This window comes from Leptonychotes weddellii, unplaced genomic scaffold (genome assembly GCF_054177405.1).
Source record: "Leptonychotes weddellii isolate Sample4059 unplaced genomic scaffold, ASM5417740v2 HiC_scaffold_3344, whole genome shotgun sequence".
NCBI classification, from domain to species: domain Eukaryota; kingdom Metazoa; phylum Chordata; class Mammalia; order Carnivora; family Phocidae; genus Leptonychotes; species Leptonychotes weddellii.
Window position 1 is genome coordinate 1 of NW_027933500.1, and position 6,368 is coordinate 6,368.

A 6,368-nucleotide genomic window follows, 5' to 3' on the forward strand; every position below is an offset into this window, starting at 1 on the left:
ATGATCCTGGAGTCCCGGGATCGAGTCCCGCATCGGGCTCCCTGCTCGGCGAGGAGCCTGCTTCTCCCTCTGACCCTCTTCCCTCTCGTGCTCTCTGTCTCTCATTCTCTCTCTCAAATAAATAAATAAAATCTTTTAAAAAAAAGTCAGAGAGATGAAAAAGTACAGCATGGGGAATGATATTCAATAATATCGTAATAGTCTTGTCTGGTGGCAGGTGGTGACTACACTTCTTGTGGTGAGCGTTGTGAAAGGTATACAATTGTCAAATCACTACGTTGTGCACCTGAGACGAATATAATATTTTATGTCAATTATACTGCAATACAATTTTTTTTAAAAGATTCCAAATCAATTGATTTAAGCTAGGGAGGGGATCTTTGGTGGGCCTTGCCTAATCAGGTGACCCCCCCCTAAAAGGGACAGGGCTCTTTCTGGAGCTCGAGGGGGATTCCACAAGAGGGAGATTCTCCGTTCCTAGCTTTGAAGGAGGAGAGGACCCCGGCGCAGGGGATGCAGGCAGCCTCTGAAAACAGAGTGGATTCTGCCCAACAAGCAGCAAGGAAATGGGAATCTCTCAGTCTTCCGGAAGCAGAGAACCCCAACATTCGCGCGTAGGCTTCTGACTCACAGAAACTGTGAGCTAATAAGGGGGTGCTCTTCTAAGCTGCTGCGTTGTATCATTTGTTACACCCCACAGAAAACACCCGCAATCTGTAATCTGTTTTGTTTCCTTCATGGTGCTGGCTGTCAAAAGTAAGTTGGTTTCTTTGATTGCTTCCAATATGTCCACCCACTGTATTAGTTTGCTGGGGCTGCTGTAACAAAGTATCACAAGCCAGGGGGCTTCAAACAACAGTATCATCTCACAGTTCTGGAGGTTAGAAGTGGAAGATCTCAGGGCCATGCTCTCTCTGAAACCCCCAGGGGAAGCCCTCCTTGCCTCTGCCTAGCTTCTGAGGGTTTGTCCGCCATCTTTGCCTTGTAGACGCCTCACTTCCTTCTCCACCTCCATCTTCACGCGCCGGTGGCCTCACCTGGCCATCTTTCCACCCTTTCCTGTGGGAGAATCGTGTAGGAACCCCCCTTCCTCCAATACGACCTCCTCTTAATTAATTTCATCTGCAGTGACACTGTTTCCAAAAAGGTCACATCCTGAGGTACTGGGGGTTCAGCATATCTTTTTTGGTGGGGGGCACAATTTAACCCACAGCACCATCCCTATGCACACGTGCGGTCTGCCAGGGTGCAAATCTTGGCTGGGTGTCACTGGGTTCCTAGAGCCTCGAGTATCACCTGGCACAGTGTAGATGCTTAAAAAGACTGTTTTTGCTAAATCATCTGATGAATTACTTCTCAGAGCCTCTTTACTCATCTTTCGGGTGAGGATGAAGCCACCATCCTCCCTGTTTTCTTCTCATTTGCTAATGTGTTTGGTTTACAAATTGGCCTCTGACCACCCCTCACTAGAACAGAAAGGTGCCTGTGTGGCTCGTCCCTGTGTCTCCAGCGCCCAGCACCCTGCCTGACACACACTGGATTCACAGCAAATAACTGTCCAACAAATAAATGAGGTTATAATCTACCCCACCGCCACTTTACAGAAGGGGAAACTGAGGCTTACTTAGAAAGGTGAAATGAGTTGGTCAGGGTCACTGTCACTGCTCCCGCCTTCCGATCACCTGCCAATGCTTCCCATTGGCCGAACCCAAACAGAAGCCAGATGCAGCCCAGGTGACGCAGTCGGAAGGGGTCACCTAGACAGAGAGAAGACAGAGGGACAAGGGCAAGGTAGTCAGCACATCCAGATTGCCTTCTGTGGAAAATCTCTCAGGGGCAAATACACCCAGAAGAGGAATCCTCAGACATGGGGGTCCCGCTTTCACTCAGGTCTCCCACCTTGCTCACCGAGAGGCTGCACCAGCCTACACGCCCCCCAGCAAAACCCCAGGGCCCTCTTTCTCCACGTGATCAACCACTTCCTAACTTCTGCCCGCCCAGTGGAATCTGCCCTCAGTGGTGTGCCGTTGGGGCGACAGGGAAGCAGCCTGCCCTAGATGCAGGCAACAAGGGGCGCATTGGCCACAGAGGAAATAAAAACAAGAAGAAAACCAAACAAAACGTTTGGTCTACTTTTCACTGATGTCATGCACCCGCAATCAGACCCAATGTCAGTGACACACACCCTCCCTGAAAAATAAAACAAGACGAAATCAGAGAGGGAGACAAACGTGAGACTCTTAACTCTAGGAAACAGAGTTGCTAGAAGGGAGGGGGTTGGGGGGATGGGGTAACTGGGTGATGGGCCTGAAGGAGGGCGCACGATGGGATGAGCACTGGGTGTTATATGCAACTGATGAATCACTGACCTCTACCTCTGAAACTAATAACGCACTATATGTTAATTAATTGGATTTAAATTTAAAAATACATAAAAAAAAAAAGAAACCCCTCCCTGCGAAACAGCTTTATTGGTCTAAGTTCCAAATATTTGCTGCCGATGTTACCATGGAGTTTTAAATATATAATAAATATACACACATATATTAAACATATACGTATGTGTATATACATATAGAATGCATATGGACATGTACATTTATACAATGTGTATATATTCATGTATATAATTAGCACATTTTATTACTTCGTTCCCCCATCCTTTCATGGAGCACTCTGTTGCACATGGAAGTCAATGGAGAGAACCCCAGTTTACAGCTGACCTCGCTGCCCGCAGACTCCACTACGCACATTCATTTTGAGAGTAAGTTCCTGAGGATCAGATTGTCTGAGCTCATTTCAGATGCAACCCACGCCTTCAGCGTCTGTGGAGCTCCACGTCCCCACTATGTTTAAAACGGTAGTTTCGAAGTACACATAGATGGCGTGGTGATTCTAAAGACAAAGAAACAGCCTGAGAAACTGGGGTGCTGACCGTCTCTGTCACCCTTGGAGTTTGTATTTGCAGATCAAGTTCGAAATGGAGAAGCAGAGCACCCACCACACAATGTAACAGTTTTTACTGAAGTGCAAGTTTGAGCTCACACCTGAAATCTTTGCTGAACTGGAACCGATATCTCTAACATTGGAATGTGTTCTTTTCAATTTCTGATTGTTTGCAAACTAAATATATATATATGTATTATATATATTTATGTATCTATCTCTTGAAATATATATATATATCTCTCAAGAAAAAATGACAAGTGATGGCTCTTAAAAATCATTTTGTTATGTGAGAGACGCCCAGCACTCATGTCCCTTAGTGTTCACACAAATAAGTGAAAATCTCTCATGTACACAAAACCCTGCACACGGAGGATACTTGGAAGCAAGACGATGGAAGATTATTTGGTGCTAAAAAGAAATGAGCTATCGGGTCATGAAAAGGCAAGGCGGAGCCTTAAATGCACATCATTAAGTGAAAGCAGCCCATCTGAAAAGGCTACACGCCACACAATTCCAACTGTAGGACATTCTGGAAAACATAAAGCTATGGAGACAGTAATACGGTGAGTGGTTGCCAGGAGTTAGGGGAGGACAGACGAATTGGGGAGCACAGAGGATTTTTAGGGCAGTGAAGCTACTCTGTGTGATACTGTAATGGTGGACACACGTCATTATACATCCATCCAAGCCCGTGCAATGGGCAATGCCAAGAGCGAACCCTAATGTAAACTATAGACTTTCTGTGATTATGGAGTCAATGTGGGTCAGCAACCGTGACAAACGTACCCTCTGGTGGGGGACGCTGATAATGGGGGAGGGGGGACGTTCATGTGTGGGGGCAGAGAGTCTATGGGAAATCTGTATCTTCCTCTCAATTTTGCCGTGAACCTAAAACTGCTCTAAAAACTCAAGTTTATGGAAGGAAGGAAGGAAGAAGGAAGGAAAAAGGAAGGAAGGAAGGAAGGAAGGAAAAAGGAAGGAAGGAAGGAAGGAAGGAAGGAAGAAGGAAGGAAAAAGGAAGGAAGGAAGGAAGAAAAAGGAAGGAAGAAGGAAGGAAGGAAGGAAAAAGGAAGGAAGGAAGGAAGAAAAAGGAAGGAAAAAGGAAGGAAGGAAAAAGGAAGGAAGAAGGAAGGAAGGAAGGAAAAAGGAAGGAAGGAAGGAAGGAAGCTCCCCAAACCAAGAAAACGATGCTGCTGGTTATTCCATGATTGTTGCTGAAAATCGCTCTGTTATCCAGAGGCAGAGGGGGTGTTAAACGCTCTGTCACGTTCTCTGCAGCCTCGCTAGAATGTCAGCGCCACCAGAGCGGGGACCTTTTTTTATAGCTTCATGGAGATAGGCTTCTCCTAGCACACCATTCATCTCTTTAAAGTGTACCAGCCGATGACCTTCGGTGTGGTCGCAGGGCCGTGTGACTGTCACCATGATGAACTTTAGAATGCTCCTGTCGCCCCAGAAAGGACCCCCTGACGCATCGCCCCACAGCACCCCATCCCCTCCAGGCCTTGGGCAACCACCCGTCCCCTTCCGGTCTCTGCAGATGGGCCTCTGAGGGCAAGGACTGTTGCTCTCATTGCCTTCCCTCTATCTCCAGAACTGGCAATCCTGCTCCGTAACTCCAGAGCTCTTCAACCAATGTCTTAACTTGAATCCCAGATAGGACAGGCCTCTGCTTGGGGGCCTCTTTCTCCCCCACCCGTCATCCCTGTCAAGCCCTTTCAGAGTCCCCTCTGGACCCCACTTTGTCACCTCCATTAGAAAGGTGACACCTTGTTTTATGATTGCTTGCATCCTTGTGCATGGCACCTTCTAGACTCCTCCCCAGCGGGGACAGAACCTATCTGCTGGTCCTGGCTCCAACTCACAGGCCCCAGGAAATGTGTGTTGAATTTGAATGGAAACGAGCAAAGTCAGCAACCTTGACACACATCTGTCCCTAGCTCCTGGCCTGCAGACGTCTACCCACACCGGAGAGGCTGGGGGAGGGGGTGTGTGACATGTCCTACTGTGCCATTGACCCCTAGCAGGACATAGAGCAAGAGATTTAATCTCTGCGAGTCTCCCTTCCCTCAACTATAAAACGGAGCTAATAATAGGACCTACCTTTCCCGGCTGCTGTGAGAATTAGCACAGGGGTTGGTAATACACAGAGTTCAGTAAATGCTAGCTATAATTACCGTTAATCATGCGGGATTTACAAAGCCATTACAAATGCACTCCGGCCATCCGTCAGTCTCGTCCCACACACATTTCCCGAGGAGAGGGAGAGAGAATCCAGTGTGCTCCCGGGAACTGTGAGTCCTTCCGTGTGACTGGGGTGTCGGGTGAGATAGGGCGGGGCGGCAGATAAGATGGAAAGAGCATCAGCTCCAGAAGGGCTCAGAGGCCAGGCTGGGGAGCTTGGACTCTATCCCAGGGGTAATAGGGAGCCATGGGAGGCTATTGAGGAGAGGGACGGACACGTGTTGTCTCTGAGTGTTAGATGCTTTTGGGGTGGTGGGTGGGACACTCTACGGAGAGACACCGGAGGCAGGAGGAAGGTGGGGTTATGGTCCACATATGTGAGGGACCTTGACCTGCAGCCCAGTGGGCATGGGTGAGGCGGTCATTCTTAACCCGTGGTCTCTAGACTTCTAGAGAGATCCAGCAGGGTCGGTCCCCCTGGATGCTGTCTGCCAAATCGTGTTTCCATTTTTCCAAAAGTAAAAAAGGAACTAGGTGAAAATAATTTTGATGCTTTATTTGGTTCAATGCAGTGTATCTTCCTTATTCCAGTGCTCAGTACACTTGATTCTCCTTATTTATGGTGGTTATGGTCTATAAAGTTATAGTGAATGCTGAATCAGTGAATATGGAACCACAGTCCCTGGGGGAAGGACGGGCTTGGGTTCCTATCAGCCTTTGTCACAGGATTCTCATTAACCGGTCAATCCATAACCTTGTTTCACGTGTGTTCTGTCTAAAGACACCTTACTTAATATATACTGCTGATTCGCTCACACTGAACTCACGGCCCACGGCTCCATAACTCGTGCTCGAAGGAAGCCTACCTAACACAGATATTTCTCCGTAAGACACATCCCACCTTCTTGCGCTCGGGGGCCGCTTTCAACCACAAAGTCACCAACAAAAAAGCACAATACTGCGAAAAATGCTGCACTAGCCAGGCTGCCAGAAGGATGCTTGTGTACGGGGTGACAGGTGGAACGAGGCAGAGGGTCCCCATGTGCAGCCACTGCGCATGCCCACCAGAGTGCCATGATGTTGATTTTTTTTTTTTAAGATTTTATTTATTTATTTGAGAGAGAGAATGAGATAGAGAGCATGAGAGGGGGGAGGGTCAGAGAGAGAAGCAGACTCCCCGCCGAGCAGGGAGCCCGACGCGGGACTCGATCCCGGGACTCCAGGATCATGACCTG

The 6,368-nt window shown here is 48.1% G+C and overlaps 2 long non-coding RNA genes across 3 annotated transcripts in view; one reads left to right on the forward strand and one right to left on the reverse strand.

Moving 5' to 3' along the window:
• Positions 1–120: 120 nt before the first annotated feature.
• Positions 121–5,207, reverse strand: LOC145719185 (uncharacterized). The gene is made up of 3 exons (XR_014142222.1): positions 5,127–5,207; positions 1,625–1,757; positions 121–1,059 (listed from the first exon to the last, which is right to left on the reverse strand). It is a non-coding gene; the product is annotated as an uncharacterized LOC145719185 (long non-coding RNA).
• LOC145719184 (uncharacterized) overlaps positions 5,064–6,368 on the forward strand; it is a 7,096-nt gene continuing 5,791 nt past the window's right edge. For both annotated transcript variants that reach the window (XR_014142220.1, XR_014142221.1), the window contains exon 1: positions 5,064–5,243. This is a non-coding gene — a long non-coding RNA (uncharacterized LOC145719184). The remainder of the gene's footprint in view (positions 5,244–6,368) is intronic.